The sequence below is a fragment of the Marmota flaviventris genome, chromosome 2, assembly GCF_047511675.1.
Source record: "Marmota flaviventris isolate mMarFla1 chromosome 2, mMarFla1.hap1, whole genome shotgun sequence".
Taxonomy (NCBI): Eukaryota; Metazoa; Chordata; class Mammalia; order Rodentia; family Sciuridae; genus Marmota; species Marmota flaviventris.
In genome coordinates, this window is record NC_092499.1 from 135149067 (window position 1) to 135167644 (window position 18578).

An 18578-nucleotide genomic window follows, 5' to 3' on the forward strand; every position below is an offset into this window, starting at 1 on the left:
TGGGGTGGGGGGGTGGGCAAAGTCAAGCCACTCGCTGCCTGCCTGCCTCCCTGCCATGCCTTGGGCTTCACCTGCCTTTCCCAATCCTCCTTGAGGTCAGCAATCAATGTCACCTTCTATTCTTGATGTGGGCCTTGGTATAGACATGGGAAGGATCAGAACTGGGCATGTGCATCCCCATGGTGACTGAGGGGAAGGCAAGGTGGCAGCCAACCCCACCCCACACAGCCAATGCCAAGGCAGCAATTCAGGAGATAACTCTTGGGGCAAACCTCCCACCAGATACAATCTAGGTACTTATCATTTGCTGGCATGAAGGTTGCAATACCCTTGGGGTTCAACCATCATCATGGCTTGAGCAGCCCGCCTAAGGGAAGAGGAGATCCCTGACTCACCTTCCCAGCCAGGTGCAGTGGTCAGATTGCTGAAAAGAAGGGGACACTGCTACTGGCAGTAGTGGAAAAATGATTATGAAAAGCTGGTTTTTCCTTTACTTCTCCAAATATGCTCTTCCCCTAATATTTTTTACCTCCATTCTATCTATTGGAAAGTCCTAGAAACAATAGTGAATGAGGAAGAAATTTATTTCTCTAAAGGCCAATTTCTGGATTCTAAATACATTTCCCAATAAGGGAACTAAGCTTCTAGACAAAGGGTTATTCTAAGTCTGGGACAGAAAGGTATACCTCTTGAACAAAACAAGGAAGCTCTCAAAGACTAGAAATGCTATAGTTTGGGTCTAAAGTGTCGCCCAGATGTTCATGTGCAACAGGACTGCTCCTCAGAGGGATGTTGTTGGGAGGTGATAGAGGATTTAAAAGGTGAGATTTAAAAGGGTAGATCATGGTGGGATTAACCTTGAAGGGGACTGTGGGACTGTGGCCCCTTCCTCTTCCTCTCTTTCTTTTCCTAACCGTGAGGTGAGTAATTTTCTCCACCGCACACTTCCACCATGACATGCTGCTTCATCACAGTCCCAAAGCAACAGGGTCAATTGATCATGAACTGGAACCTCTAAGACTGTGAGCTAAATTAAACTTTTTCTCTTCATAAGTTGATTATCTCAGATATTTGTTATAATGACAGAAATCTGACAAACAGTCATTGTATCAAAAGACTCAAAAACCAAGGGCCTAGAACAATGTCTAGCAATTAAAATGCCTAGACACTGAGTCAGCACAAGCCCATGTGGATGTGGGGAAGATGAATATGGAGCAGATGGAGCAGTGTTTGGGTTTTTTTGGTATAGAAACATGATGCCAAGGAATGTCTTATTGATATTCTATCTCAATACTTGGCACATGGTTTCAACAAAATGACGATTGTTTGGGTGGGTGAATAGATGATTGGATGAGAAATCGAACATAAAGTGATCAAACTGATTTACTAATAATTCAAAGGGGAGCATGGACAGTGGCAATCCCAGGAGCTTTCTTCTCAAATTCCATTAGAAGGGGCTGGGGTTGAGGCTCAGTGGTAGAGCACTTGCTTAGCAAACGTGAGGCACTGGGTTCCATCCTCAGCACCACATAAAAATAAATAAATTAAGTAAAGGTATTTTGTCCATCTACAACTAAAAATACTTTTTAACTCTATTAGAATATCTAGAAAAACTCATTAAGTGAACTACTTTCAAAAAACAGCAATAGAGGTCTACAATTTGGTAAAATCGAGGGGGAACAAAAGGGCAAAAGAGAGCTATAAACGTGGTCACAAAATATTCAGAAATACTGAAGAAATGTAGCTCCTTTATTTTTCCTTAAATGGTCCCATCCATTAGGCGATATGGAAAAACGTATTTTAATCTGTTCTAGTACAGTAAGTGTGTGGTAGGAAGGTAACTGATTCCTTTGAACAAGGCTATTTCATGGACAAAATGCCCAATCTCTCAGAGTTCACCTTTCTTCCCAAGTTTCTCTCTCAGTTGGCAGCTGGGTACGCTGGGGAGAGCCCCATGTGACCTCAGGAATGGTAGGAGATAAATGGTCCTACAAGATGGATACCTTGTCCTCATGGTACATCCAGGCTGGTGATGGCTGAGGCGCAACTGTTCCTGTCCCTGGTGCTCTGGTGTCCACAGATGACCTCTGTAGTTGGTCTAACCTGCAGCCCAGTTTTATTTCTCTCAGTCAGAGCCTGAGGGCTTCTCTCCAGCTGGCTCATCCTCACTTTGGCTTTCACTGACCCCAGGAGCCCCAATGAATCACTGCCACATTGTCCATCTGGCCCCTAACTAGAAGGTTCAGGCAATGGGATCACCTTACCCCAGCCAATAGATCCATGGCAGGGCTGCTAGCTCTCAATTCTGCATTCCTGGGAGCTAAAAGAGGCTCAGGAGTGAGTGCCACCCTGGTCACCCTGATTTTATACCAATCACCTTGAGAAGGAGGCCAAATGTTCACTCCCTCTTGCTCTGGGAAGACAAGCCTTCTAACTTAAAGAGGGAAGCCTGCAAGGGAACATTAAGAAGGAAATAAAATACATTAGTTTAATCATGTACAAAATTATTATCATCATTACCCAAACAAGCAAAAAATAATCTAAGGACAATGATGGTAAAAAGCAACAAAGGAAAACCTCTTGACTAAATCATTCAGAAAAAAAAATGCAAGAATTTGGAGAACAAATATCCAACATTATTTTGTGGATTATTTAATATTTTAGACTTCATCCATACACACAGAAGGGTGAATGGACCCTAAATACATAGTTCAGTGAACTTTTAAAGAAGTAGATAGCTTTTAAAAGTACACAAAGATGTTCAACATAGAGAGGCATCACCCCAGCAGCAAACCCAGACCCAGAAACAGAACATTAACCATGTCCAGAAGCCCACCTCTTATTATTTCCATACCTTGATTTCTAACATAGATTAGATTGGCTTGTTTGTTCTGGAGCTGGGCATTGAAACCAGGGCTTTGGTTTATAGAGGCTAAACATGCGCTCTACCACTGAGCTACACCCCTAGTTCTGTTTTTGAACTTTAAATATGTGAAATTATATAGTGCATATTCTTTTTAATTATGCTTCTTTTATTCAATATTATGTTTGTGAGATTCATCTATTCTGTTCCAAGTAGTAGTTCTTTTTTCATTGCTGAGTGGTATTCCATTGAGTGAATCTACAATGATTTCTATTTTTATTTTACTGAGGACGAACACTTCAATAGTTTCTACTTTTTTGTTTATTACAAATAGTATTATTATGAACATTCCCAGATGTATTTTGGTGAATACTTGTACATATTCCTATTAGGAATATCCCTAGTAGTAGAATCTATAAGTCATGGATTATGTGTATGTTCATCTTTTAAAAAAAAAATTATAGTTGTAGATGGACAGCATGCCTTTATTTATTTTTTGTGTGATGCTGAGGATCAAACCCAGTGCCTCACACATCTAGGCAAGTATTCTGCCACAGCCCATGTATGTTCATCTTTAGACAATAATGAAAAGCAATTTTCCAAAAGGGTTACATCAATTTACATTCCCACCAAGAGAGTATGAACATTCTTCTTGTTCTGCATCCTTGCCAGCACTTGTTATTGTCAGCCATTTATTTTGTAGTAGTTCTTTTTTCATGTCTGAGTGGTATTCTATTGAGTGAATCTACAATGATTTCTATTTTTATTTGACTAAGGATGAACACTTCAATAATTTCTACTTTTTTGTTTATTACAAATAGTATTATTATGAATATTCCCAGATGTGTTTTGGTGAACACTTGTACATATTCCTATTAGGAATATCCCTAGTGATATCCCTTGTGATTCTGTCATAGTGTTATCTAATTCTGATCTTAATTTGCATTTTCTTGATGACTCATTACATTGAACTTCTTTTTGTGCACTTATTGGCCATTTGTACAATCTCTTTAATGAAGTGTCTGTTCAAGGTCTCTTGTCCATTTTCTAGTGGGTTGGCTTCCTTTATATCAGTTTTCAAATTCTGACTGCTAGACCTTTGTCCTAAATATGCATTGCAAGTATCTTTGGTATCTTTGCCCAATCTATGGTTTTTCTTTTCCTTTTCTTAGTTGGCATCTTTTAATAACAGATTCTTCATTTTAATGCCACCTAATGTAACATTTTTTGTTTTATAGTTAAAGCTTATGTTTTCTTTTAAAGAAAATTTTGCCTACTCCAATATGTTCTAAGATTTTTTAAAATACCTTTTACATTTAGATTTGGAATGGATTTCTTTCCTCTGAGGCTTACCACTTATAAAAAGATAAAAGGGGATGTATATACAAGGCCTTTAAGATTTTAAAGTTTTATTAAAAAAATCCATAAGAAATTAATGTCATCACTAGAAGCAGTGGAAATCAAAATTGGCATGGTAGAAAATCAATCAGCAAAACAGATTGAACTCAAGAAACATGCTGAGCATGAGAAAATCTAACCAAAACTTTGTGGTAAAACAAGAAAAATAGGAGAAAAATCTTGTACTTCTTACTGTAAGGCCTTGAGTTAAATATAGTAAATTTCATCAATTTTAACTGTATGTTTGTTCCCATTTTAACATCTCTGAAATCAAAATGCATCTTACAATTGATATGTGTGATTCAACGGGGGGGTGGGGGTAGGAGCAAAACTATAGCTATAGTAATAAGATGGAAAATAATAATGAAATTCTACAAAAGGGATAGATGATGAAAATATATTTCTAGCCAGGCATAGTGGCACAGGCTTGTAATCCCAGCCATGTGGAAGGCTGAGTCAGGGGGACTCCAAATTCAAGGCCAGTCTTGACAATTTAGCGAGATCCTATCTCAATATAAAAAGTAAAAAGGCTATGTAGCTCAATGGTAGAGTGTCCCTGAGTTCAGTTGCCAGTACTGGGGAAAAAAAATGCATGCACACACAAACAAATCTGAAAATATCCTTTCAGTAAGTATAAAATTAAAATCCTGGGTCACTTTTAAAAAGCTTTGTATATTAGTTTATTTGGAAGTCTGTTTTTGTCCCTGACCACTCAGGTATATAAAATATTGATACATCTTTTAATGATGTCCTAAATTTTATGATTTAACCTACACAATTATCTAAAAAGGAGAACATTACTGTCTTTGTTTGAAAAATGAGGAAACACGTTTAGAGAAATGAATAAAATCATAACCAGAATATAATTAAGCCAGAATCCAAGCCCAGGCTTCTTCACATTTACCATACTACGGGGGAGAACAGAGATCTTACACAATATGTGCTGCCTCTGAACTCTGGATCTCAGGTTGTCCTGTTGAGAGCTGAAGGGGCCCCAGCAAACTTCCAGCGGCCAGCTGATGATTGGCTCACAGTGGCCCCTTCCGCTGTGGCTCTCAACATTGTCCCAACTTTCAACAGTCCCTAACTAAAGGTATAACAAAAGTTGAGGGGGAAAATGGGTCTATAAATTAAGACTTTGTTAATTTAAAGGAAATCCTCCCCTTTTTAAATTAATTTTGAAATTTTGCACAATAAAAAGTAAAAACAAGCCAGTACTGGTGGCACATGCCAATAATCTCAGCTACTTGGGAGGCTGAGGCAGGAGGATCAAAAGTTCAAAACCAACCTCAGCAATTTAGGGAGGCCCTAGCAACTTAGCAAGATCCTGTCTCAAAATAAAAAATAAAAAGGACTAGGTCAGTGGTAAAGTACCCCTGGGCTCAATCCCCCATGCCCTAAAAAAGTAAAACCAAAGACTTTAAATCAGTACTGGGCACCATGGTGCATGCCTGTAGTCTCAATTACTTGGGAGGCTGAGGTGGGAGGACCTCTTGAGTCCAGGAATCAGAGACCAGCCTGGACAACATAGGGAGACCCTGTCTCAAAAAAAGCAAATAAAAAAAGTTAAGTCAGAGATTGACACCTTGATCTTTTCAAATTGCAAACATTTTGCTGTTTCCCACCAGGAATAGCAGATTACTTTTAAGAATCCAAATCAGAATTGCCCTTACTTCTTCTCAGGACCCATTGAAGCCCAGGGGCAATGGGACAACATCTACAAGGTTTGGTGGCAGAAGAGGGCTATTGTCTCAGCAAAGCTGACATCCATAGAATGAAGTCATGCCAAAACATTTTTAGGTCTGCAAAGTCAAGAAAACTTGCTTAATAAAACTTCTAATTTGACTTCAAATTATTATTATGTTGTGTGCATGAGAAAACCCTACCAAAAATATACAGTAAAACAAGAAAAATCCCTTAACTCCTATGGTAAGGATGATGCTTTACATGTAATATAGTTCATCAGTTCTAACTATAAATTTGTTCCCATTTTAACATCTCTGAGTCATATACTCTATTTTTTTAAAAACACCTTGCTAAAGTTCTTACTGTGTGCCTGGTACTGTTCTAAGGGTTTTACGATACTATCGTATTTCATCTTTATAACAACACTATAAAGGAGATGTCATATCTGTATTTTACAGATAAGAAAACTGAGGCATAAGAGGAAGCCAAGCAACTTGCCAAAAGTCACACAACCAATAAGGGGTGGAACCAGGATTCAAACTTAATTAACATGGCTTCACAGCATGTGATCTTGTCCTGTGTGTTATTCTGCCTCTGCAATTTGTCAGGTGAAACCAAGGTGAATTAAAAATGAAATTTTTGAATGAGGAAGTTGTCAAAAATAAATGATGAGTTGATGGGAAGAAGAGGAGCAGGAGGAGGAGAAAAGAGAATGAAGGAGCAGGAAAGTGATGGATAAAGATAATAACTTCAGTACTTCAGTGATTATGCTTATTGGTATTATCCTGGCATCTGAATCATCAACTGTCCTCAGAGTTCCCTGACTCCTATTTCTAATTAATTAACAAATCTGCCTCCCCTGCACACTTCTGTTTATTTGACAAGCCCCTGGACATACTTTGGTCTAGTTAAATAATCTAACATTTAGTTCAGTTCTATTGGCTCAAAAGAATGCATACTCTTATAGAATCAGAAGAAAGTTGGAGATTTGCTGGATCCTAGGACAATTTTGTAGGATCTGGAGTTTGCAAGAAAAACAGTGGGAGGGAAATAAAGGTAAACAATGGCCAGGGCCCTGGAGCCAGACAGTGCAACAGACACTTGGGTTAAGAAACCAAGGCTGGGGGCTGGAATTGTGGCTCAGCGGTAGAGCTCTTGCTTAGCACGTGAGAGGCCCTGGGTTCAATCCTCAACAACACATAAAAATAAATAAAATAAAGATGTTGTGTCCAACTACAACTAAAAAGTAAATATTTAAAAGAAAAAAGAAAGAAAGAAACCAAGGCTGTTTGGAAGCTTTCTCCATTCATCCCTAGAAAGTGGGATCAGATGGAATATTCTTGTTTGCCTGAGGGAACCTATGAGATAAGGGATTTTTTGCTTCCCCAGTCCAAAAAGGTAAAAGGCACAGATAGACTGTACCTCCTGGTCCTGCCCACTAGTTAAAATGCATCATAGAAAAGGTTCCAGAAATCTATTTGCAACACTTTGATGGGTCACAGACAAAAATTATTTATCAATTAATTGTTAAATAAATTCTCATTCAAGCCCAAAAGAGTGGCTTCTGAGTGAGCCAGAAGAGAGATTCTAACATGGAAATAAGGCACATTTCAGAAGAGCTAATGGGCTGAGAGCACTCCACTGGACATGGTCTACTAAGAGGTCCTCCTTTCTCCTCTTCTTAAAGAAACTTCTGACTATCTAGTGATGGGAGTAACATGGAGAGAAGAAAATCCTTCAGAGAAGGACAAAGAAGAAGCAGTAGGTTCACTGAGCATCCAGGTGTGGTCCAGGGGATAGTCCAGACAGGAGTGGCTGAGAGGTTCTCAGGAAGCACATCTGGCTGTGGCCTGAGGAGATGGGAAAACTGAAAGGAAGGGGGAAGAGGAAAATGGAGCAGTTCAGTTTTGCTTGAGCCCTGAAGCAGAGCGGGAGTTGGGGGAGGTCAGTGTAGTGGGGGCATGGAGTGACCCTCTTAAGTTTTTAATTCCTGGGGCCATGCCTCTGGAAAAGACTTCTCAGAAACTCTTGACCCTGGAGATGGAGAAATGTAGATTTTTCAGGGCCTAGCTCAAAGTGTTACTTCTCAGAAAAAGGTGAAAGGTGAGAGAAAATGACCCTATGGGCTCAGAGATCTTAGAAATAAAACTCTCCTCTGTGTTATCACCGTGAAGTTTGGTGGAGGCTGGGACTGCTTTAAGATTATAAGGAAGAGCAATCTTGGGCCCTTGTCACTTTTATCTCTCTCTTCTCTGGAGCCACAACTGGGGTCACAGGCATAATTGCAGCCTTAAGAGTAGAGGGTATTATTTCACAAGCTAACACGTGAGTCTTTTTCTGCCTTTAGCTTCTTGACCTTAGCTTCTATTTATACCTACGATACTCATCCTTTCAAAGAGAGGGTAATCCAATAGCAGCTATATTTTGAGGCACTCCCTGAAATATAAAAATCATAAGGGCTTAAAAATTGCTTTTGAAATGTCTTCTCTTTTTTGGCACTGAATTATTTTCCAAAATAGATCTTCTCTTCCTCCTTTCTCCTAACTTCCTTTTCTAGAGTTTTACTAATTTTTTTTTTTTTTTTTGCCAATAGATCTTTTTCTTATAAGTCCTCACATTTGTTCTAATTATAAACTAGCACACATGGTGACATATATTACTTTCCTAGGCTGGATTCCAGGAAGCAATGACAAGCAAAGAAAGAAGAGTTCAATAAGAAAGCTGAATTTAGTCTAGGGTATGGGAAATTGCTGTCTTTTTTTTAAAGAAATCCAGCAGATAGCAAAACAAGTTTTATTTCTAGCTGAGCAGGCCTCAACAGGCTTCCCCCTCCTGCTGAAGTATAGGCTTCTTCAGTCTTCTTTGTAGTCTCACCTCTAGTACCTTGCAATGAGTGTTGAATTGAATTAAATTGCATTTAGTCAAAAGGAAACTGATACATAACAGCATTGCAGAGAAGATCAAAGAAATAAATTGCATCCTATGACATAGACATGCCTAGTGTTTGCTAGAGCTTACTAGGTAGGTAATTCAAATTTTTTGTAATCTCCTTTTATTTAAAAAAAAAAATCCAATCTCTTTCTTTCCCTCAAATTAAAAACATAATAATATAAAATGGGGGAAATCATTTATAATCCTACCATATTGTAATATATAATAGCAGTGGTTATATTCTTTCAGATACATATGTACAGAAAGTCACAGGCCTTTAAAACAAAATGGTATGCTATACATCCTTTTTAGTAGACTGCTCTTTTCATTGTGGGTTAAGAACACTTTGTCACATAAATAAATCTCCTTTCAATAGATGACTATTGCTCCATCATCATCATAATAATATTATTATTAATGCATGAGATCAAACCCAGGGCCTCCTGCATGCTAGGCAAGTGTTTTACCACTGAGCCCTAGCCCTCCATCACATGAGTGATTGTAACATAATTTAATCAATGATCTGTTTAGGTTATTTCCTTTTTTTTTGCAGGGGGCAGGGGACTGGGCATTTAACTCAGGGCACTTTACCATTGAGCTACATTCCCAGCCCTTTTAAAAAAATTTTTTTTTTAATTATTTTGAGACAGGGTAATCAATTAGGTTGCTTTTGGCCTTGCTCAGTTGTTTTGACTTGCCACTCTCCTGTTTCAGCCTCCCAAGTTGCTGGGATTATAGGTGTGTGCTATGGCATCTGGCCCTTATTGTTTTAAACTCTATACCCAGTTCTTATTTCTTCAGGAAAATTATCAGGTAGAATTGCTTAAATAAGAGATACTCAATGGCAGAGCACTTGCCGAGCGTGTGAGGCACTGGGTTCAATCCTCAGCACTGCATAAAAGTAAGTAAGTAAATAAATAAATAAGAAATACATTAGGTTTTAAACTGTGAACACACATTTCTGAATTCATTTTCAGAAATATTTCTGTGCATTCTCTTTTTATGCCCTTTGACCATTAAAAAGGGAGGCGGATCTGGGTGGCAACACACCTATGACAGGCTCAAGGAGACAGGCAGAAGGATAGCAAGCCTAGGCAACTTAGCCAGACCTTGTCTCAAAATAAAATAAAAAAGGGCTGGCAAAGTATCTCAGTGGTGGAGTATGTGCAAGGCCATGGGTTTAGGGGTTAATGCCTGGTACCAAATAAGTGGGGAGGCAGGGGTGATGGGATATTTTCCTTATTGATTTGCAAAGGATTTTTATATATCGAGATACCATGCAAATATTCTTAATATTCTCCCCAGATTATCTACTTTATTTTTAATTTTATTATTATTTTTAGGGAGACAGAGGTTTAACAGCTTTATGTAGTCAAATATTCCAGTTTTTTTATTTTATATGCTAGTCTTTGGTGTGGCATTTAGAAAAGCATTTCCTACTTCAAAACCAGATAATTTTCACTTGAATTGTATTTTAGTTCTCTTGTAGTTTCTTCTTATTGTCGTTGTTTCTCTTCTTTGTCTTTTAAAATATGTAGCTGTATTCTTTCAGACACATGGGGAGTGAAATATAACTATAACTAACTCCAAGCCGGGAGTGGTGACACACGCCTGTAATCCCAGAGGCTCAGGAGGCTGAGGCAGGAGGATTGCAAGTTCAAACCTAGCCTCAGCAAAAGTGAGGCACTAAGAAACTCAGTGAGCCCCTGTCTCTAAATAAAAAATACAAAATAGAGTTGGGGATGTGGCGTAGTTGTTGAGTGCCCCTAAGTTCAATCCCCGGTATCAAAAAAATTTATATATATACACACCATACACACATATATACATATATATGTATGTATATATATATGTATATATATATACACACACATATATATATACACACATATAGAGAGAGAGAGTTTCATATTTCCCCCATTAATGTAAAATGTTATCTTCATCTGACATGTCTATACCTATCTCTATCTGTCTATAATGGGATCTGTTTCTGGATTTCCCAGACTGCTACATTTTTCTGTCTATTCCTATATTAGTAATAAAATAGACATTTGCTGAGCATGATCTGCTGTGTTGCCAGGTTGTTCTCAATGCTTTCTATGTATTACTTCAATTAATTCTTACATCAACTCTATGCAGAGGCAGATTTATGATAAAACTAATGAAGCTAAAACTCAAGGCCTTTTACTTGCCAGACTTCAAAGTCTCTGAGAGGGGCCCTAACAATGCCTTCATACAATGTTATATTTTTAAAGATTTTTTAAAATATGTAAACAGTATCTTTACTTTATTTATTTTATTTATTTTTATGTGGTGATGAGGATCAAACCCAGTGCCTCACATGTGTGAGGCAAGTGCTCTACCACTGAGCTATAACCCCAGCTCCCAATGTTATGTTTTTATAAAATTTGCAAAAGAAGATATTTTAACATCAGTTGGTCAAGACTGCTGTTTCTTTATTATTATTATTATTATTTTATTTATTTTTTAGTTGTTGATGTACCTTTGGTTTATTTATTTATATGTGATGGTGAGAATTGAACCCAGTGCCTCACACATGCCAGGCAAGCGCTCTACCACTGAGCCACAAACCCCAGCCCAAGACTGTAATTTCTAAGTCTTCCCTGACAATTTTTCTGTGTTGTTACTGTGGCCTCTGCCATCAAGAAGATGAGCCAGTTAGGTTTCATAAGATATCCTTATGTGGTCACTAGTCACTTGGATGATATTGTAGGAAAAGCTTCCAGGAATATTCCTGTTACCCACTATGCCAGCCTAGCTAGTATCCTGACAGGAAGATACGGAGCCAGAGTTCTTATTACAATATAAACGGATCCTCTTGGACCCATCCCCAGAGTATGGGAGAGGTAGAGAAAAGCAAGGTTAAAGATGTATAGCACCAGAAGCTAGTCTATGGAAAATTCTTCCAATCTAACAAAGTGTAAACTTATAAGCAAAAAACTTGGTTATCATTAATACTTGGTCAAAAAGAAGTCTTCTATTGTCAGGAATATATATATATTTAGCTGTAGATGGATACAATACCTTTTTTTTAATTTTCATTTATTTTTATGTGGTGCTGAGGATCGAACCCAGTGCCTTAACACATTCCAGGCAAGTGCTCTACCACTGAGCCACAACCCCAGCCCCTGGAATATTCTTGATAATTAATTGATTATAATTATAGATATCCACATCCTTTGTGACAGAAATCACACAAAATAGAATAGTACTAGTATCAAGTTTTGAAGCTGAAGAGATTTCTCTGAATTGTTATGATGTTTTCTAATTATAGATACTCTCCTAATTTTTCTAATCATTTCAAATATTCAGGAAAGTCTGAAAGAATTGTGCAATGAAAACCATACACCCCAATTTTCTTTTTTCTTTTTTTTTTTTTTAATTTTTTATTGTTGGCTGTTCAAAACATTACATAGTTCTTGATATATCATATTTCACAATTTGATTCAAGTGGGTTATGAGCTCCCATTTTTACCCCATATACAGATTGCAGAATCACATCAGTTACACATCCATTGATTTACATATTGCCATACTAGTGTCTGTTGTATTCTGCTGTCTTTCCTATCCTCTACTATCCCCCCTCCCCTCCCCTCCCCTCCCCTCTTCTCTCTCTGCCCCCTCTACTGACATTCGTTTGTCCCCCTTGTATTATTTTTCCCCTTCCCCTCACTTCCTCTTGTATGTACTTTTGTATAACTCTGAGGGTCTCCTTCCATTTCCATGCATTTTCCCTTCTCTCTCCCTTTCCCTCCCACCTCTCATCCCTGTTTAATGTTAATCTTCTTCTCATGCTCTTCGACCCTACTCTGTTCTTAGTTACTCTCCTTATATCAAAGAAGACATTTGACATTTGTTTTTTAGGGATTGGCTAGCTTCACTTAGCATAATCTGCTCTAATGCCATCCATTTCCCTGTAAATTCTATGATTTTGTCATTTTTTAATGCAGAGTAATACTCCATTGTGTATAAATGCCACATTTTTTTTATCCATTCATCCATTGAAGGGCATCTAGGTTGGTTCCACAGTCTAGCTATTGTGAATTGTGCTGCTATGAACATCGATGTAGCAGTGTCCCTGTAGCATGCTCTTTTTAGGTCTTTAGGGAATAGACCGAGAAGGGGAATAGCTGGGTCAAATGGTGGCTCCATTCCCAGCTTTCCAAGAAATCTCCATACTGCTTTCCAAATTGGCTGCACCAATTTGCAGTCCCACCAGCAATGTACAAGTGTACCCTTTTCCCCACATCCTCGCCAGCACTTGTTGTTGTTTGACTTCATAATGGCTGCCAATCTAACTGGAGTGAGATGGTATCTTAGGGTGGTTTTGATTTGCATTTCTCTGACTGCTAGAGATGGTGAGCATTTTTTCATGTACTTGTTGATTGACTGTATGTCCTCCTCTGAGAAGTGTCTGTTCAGGTCCTTGGCCCATTTGTTTATTGGGTTGTTTGTTCTCTTATTGTCTAATTTTTTGAGCTCTTTGTATACTCTGGATATTAGGGCTCTATCTGAAGTGTGAGGAGTAAAGATTTGTTCCCAGGATGTAGGCTCTCTATTTACCTCTCTTATTGTATCTTTTGCTGAGAAAAAACTTTTTAGTTTGAGTAAGTCCCATTTGTTGATTCTAGTTATTAACTTTTGTGCTATGGGTGTCCTATTGAGGAATTTGGAGCCCGACCCCACCGACTGTAGATCGTAGCCAACTTTTTCTTCTATCAGACGGCGCGTCTCTGATTTGATATCAAGCTCCTTGATCCATTTTGAATTAACTTTTGTGCATGGCGAGAGAAAGGGATTCAGTTTCATTTTGTTGCATATGGATTTCCAGTTTTCCCAGCACCATTTGTTGAAGATGCTATCCTTCCTCCATTGCATGCTTTTAGCCCCTTTATCAAATATAAGATAGTTGTAGTTTTGTGGATTGGTTTCTGTGTCCTCTATTCTGTACCAACACCCCAATTTTCTATCTAATTTTGCATTCTTTTTTTCTTTGTTTTTCTCCTGTTTTTATGGTACTAAGGATTGGACCCAGAGCCTCACACTTGCTAAGCAAGCACTCTACCACTGAGTTACATACCCAACCCAGCCCCACATTTCTTTTTCTTAAGTCTCTCTATACCACTGTGTAAGCTTCAGACCCATAAAACCTGGATCAACTCCTGACTCTATAATATAGTTATTATTGTTTCATTATTAATATTATTATTATTAAAAAATACTAAGTTTACAGATGAGAAAAATAAATAAAGAGAGGGCAAGGCAATGTTGGTTAATACCGTGTCATACAGTTAGGAAGTGCTGAATCTAAACAGTCTATACACTATAATGCCCTATTATATTTTGTATTATCTCAGCTTCACAGTTCATTTAATTTTTTTGTAGTACTGTTAATTTGGTTTCCTTTAATCTGCATGTTTCATTGAACAATGCAACTTGAAGAGTTTTCCATACCAATACATATAATTCTTTTAATCACTAAATAGGGTTCCATTATATGAATATACCACAATTTAACCAGTTCTCTCCTAATAGATATCACAATATTTTATTATCACAAATGAATAAAATGAAATGCAATAATATCCACGAACTCATTTCACAAATACATAAATATATTTGATTAGACTACATGCCTAAGAGGGAAACTATTGTACCAAAGGATATATAGAGATATCTTTTTGATAACTGAGTCAAAAATGTCTATATTTGAGATGATAATTGCCAGTGACATTTCTTTTGCACAGAACCATCTTTGAATTAATTGAATAAATTTTCCTTAATTGTGGATAATTGTACTTTTTAAAGAATATTTTTATGTGTATATGGACACAGTACCTTCATTTTATTTATTTATTTTTATGTGTTGCTGAGGTTCAAACCCAGCACCTTACATGTGCTAGTCAAGCACTCTACCATTAAGCCACATCCCCAGCCCCCTAATTATACTTTTAATTGGAACTAAATTTGGCTCTCTTTATTTTGATATTTTCATATTATATCCATTTGCAAGATTGGCTGATAATTTACTTTCTTGAACTATCTTGGTCAGGTTTTGGTAGAGTTAGCATCAAAATACGAATTTGAAAGTTTATCACCTAAGCTGGACAATAGTTTTTTTAAAAAACTTTATTTTATTTATTTATCTATTCATTTATATATTTTATGTGGTGCTGAGCATCAAACCCAGTAGTACCTCACACATGCTAGGCAAGTGCTCTACAACTGAGCCACAACCCCAGCCTTTGCAACAGATTTTTTAGAGACTATTTTTGAACATTTGGAAGCATTCAAATATTGCTTGTCATAGAAGAATTTCCACAACATATTCAGTGGGAAAAAGCAAATTTCAGAAAAATGTGTGTAGTATGATACCATTTTTATTTTGGTACCGGGGATTGAACTCAGGGGCACTTAACCACTGAGCCACATCCCCAGCCCTTTTTTGTATTTTATTTAGAATCAGGGTCTCGCTGAATTGCTTAGGGCCTCCCTAAATTGCTGAGGCTGGCTTTGAACTGCCTCTGCCTCCCGAGCCTCTGGGATTACAGTGTGTGCCACTAGGCCCAGCCCATTTTTATTTTTAAAAAATTACTCAGATGTGTGTGTGTGTTAAATAGTTTTAACCCCTACACTTAACACTATGATCCATTTTGAGTACAATTTGTATATGGGATGAGATAGAGGACTACCCTCATGCTTTTACATGTAGCTATCCAGTTGACCCAGTGCCATTTGTTGGAAAGGCTATTCTTTCCCCATTGAATGGTTGTGGTATCTTTGTTGAAAATGAATTGACTATAGATTTTTGCATTTATTTGTTTTAGGGCTCTCAATTCTATTGCATTATTTATCTACCTGCTATATTTTGGATATGGAATGCCCTCCAATGGCCATGTGTTAAAGGTCTGTGGTGCAAGCAGGAAGTGGTGGAATCTTTAGTACATGGGGCTTAATGGGAGGTTTTAGGTCATTCAGGATATTTCCTCAAAGGGATTTACGGGGCCCTGATCTTTTCCTCTTTCTCTTTCATTGCTGCCATAAGTTGAATGGATTTGCTGCACCAATTGCTCCCTTGGTAGTAGAAAGCTGACTAACACACTGTTTTGTCAGTATGTATTGTCTGTACATACTGTCTTGATTACTATAGCTTTGTCATCAATTTTGAAATCAGAAAGTGTGAATGAATCTTCCAACTTTTTTCTTTTTCAATATTGTTATTGGCATGTGGAGTCCTTTGCATTTCCATGTGAATTTTATAAGCAGTCTGTCAATTTCTGCAAAAGACTGCGATTTTAATAAGGACTGTATTGGTCAGGTTTTGGTAGAGTAGATCAATTTGGAGAGTATTGTCATCTCAACAATATGAAGTCTTCTGACCCCAGAAATATGATATATCTTCCTATTTTTTAGGTCTTTTAAATGTTTTTCAACAATGTTTTATCATTTTCAGTCTTATATTTCTTTTGTTACACTTATTCCCAAGTATTGAATTTTTGATGCTATTGCATTATAAATTAAATAATTTTCTTAGTTTCATTTTTTAATAAACTTTTTTTAGTTGTAGATGAACATAATACCTTTATTTCATTTATTTTTATGTGGTGCTGAGGATTGAACCCAGTGCCTTACACTTGCTAGGCAAGCACTCCATCACTTAACCACAACCCCAGCCCTCTTAGTTTCATTTTTAATTATTCACTGATATCACATGGGAATATAATTGATTTTTGTATATTGATCTTGAAATCTTGCTGAACTCATGTTAACTCTAGTAGTTTTGGGGCATGTGTATGTTTGTCTCTATTAGTTCTTAGGATTTTATAAGTTTATAAAGTCATCTGCAAATTTAGATGGTTTTCTTTCTTTCCATTCTAGGTGACTTTTATTTATTTTTCTTGCCTAATCACACTGACTGAACTATTCAGTACAATGTTGAGTATAGGTGGTAAAAGCAGACATCTTTGTCTTATTTCTGATGTTAGGGGAAAATGTTCAGTCTTTTTCTGTTATGGATTTTTCTTATGCCCTTATCAGGGTGAGGAAGTTCTCTTCTATTCCCAATTCATTTTTATAATGAAAGTATGTTGGATTTTGTCAAATGCTTTTTCTAAATAGATCGAGATGATCCTATGACTTTTGTCCTTTAATCTATTTATATGATCGTTCATTCCATTCATTGGTTTAACAAACCTTGCATTTCTGGGAAAAATTCCTGATCATGGTATGCTAATATTTTGTTGAGGACTTTTGCATCTATAGTCACTAGGGATATAGATCTGTAGTTTTTCTCTTTTGTAATGTTTTGTCTAGTTTGGGTCTCCTGATGTTTTATTTTGTTTTTCTTTTTCTGTAATGCTGGGGATGGCATCCAGGGCTTCATACATGCTAAGAAAGCACTTTACTGAGCCTTGATCTCATCATTTTTGAAGAGTATTTTGCTACATTCCAGGTTGGCAGATTTTCCTCTTCTTTTCTTTTTCTTTTTTCTTTTTTCAGTTGTTGATGGACTTTCTTTCTTTCTTTCTTTATTTATTTATATATGGTGCTGAGAATCAAGCCCAGTGTTTACTAACTTCACTCTCTAATGCCAGCGCCGTTAGTAGCATTTTTATCATATAGTTAATTCCATCCATTCACTATAATTTTCTAACTTATACATTCAAGTACATGTTTTTGTTGTCCTACCTGCAAGTACATGTTTTTAATGTTGTCTGTCTTCTGTGCTGCTCCTGTAAGTTTGTGTCTCCAGGGGGCAAAATTGTGACGCATGCAGTCAAGGGGAGAAACAAAGAATGCCCATGCACTTCTGCCCCTTTCAGTGTTTTATTCACTCAAATTACTCAATACAATTTCACTCTATAGGTTCTTAATCAAGAAAACTACAATCCTTAATGCTAGGCACTGCAATAGACATAATCAATTCACAGCAAACAATTCTAGATTAATTAATTCACAGCAAATAATTCTAGATTAATTCTAAGCACTGCAAAACACACTTAATCATGATAAACTAATGACAGACATTTCCTCTGCATGCTAAGTTCAAATGTCTTAAGCCTTAGGCTTTAAGTCCAGCAGATGCACACTCACTCAGATCGCAGTGACCAGGTCCGGAACCAAGGCAGGCTTTTCCTGCCGTGGAGTGGATGACCTGTTGAGGAGAGGGTCGTAGGGAGAAGTTGCGGCTCTCACCAAGGTCCAAGCAAGGCAGTGGAATTTGAGAGCGGTGAGAATCATGCAGAGGATCATGACAAGTGATGGGATGTCAAGTCCTCATCAGGTTCTCCAGCTCAAGTGCATCCTTGTTTGGCCTGGCTGAATCCCTGTTCATTTGCTCTATCATTTATACTAAATTTTGGAGCTTTTTGACCCCCCCCCCCTTTCAATCTTTATCAGCTACTACCTGGATTTCTCAGAGACATCATTTACCCTGGGGTCAGAAACATCTAGTCTGGTGGTCTCCACCCTGATCTTCTCACCTTTCCCTCTTATCAGGTGAGGACAGCCTGCCAGGGGCTTCACTCTCTTTATCAGGGTGAGGGGAAGTAACTTGTTTGAGGCCATCCTGGAGGGCTCTGTGGGTGTGCCTGCAGGTTTCAAACTGGAGTTTTTAAAATGGAATTGCTTAGGCTCAGGCCTAAGGCCATCCTAACAGTTTGTTATTAAAATACATTAA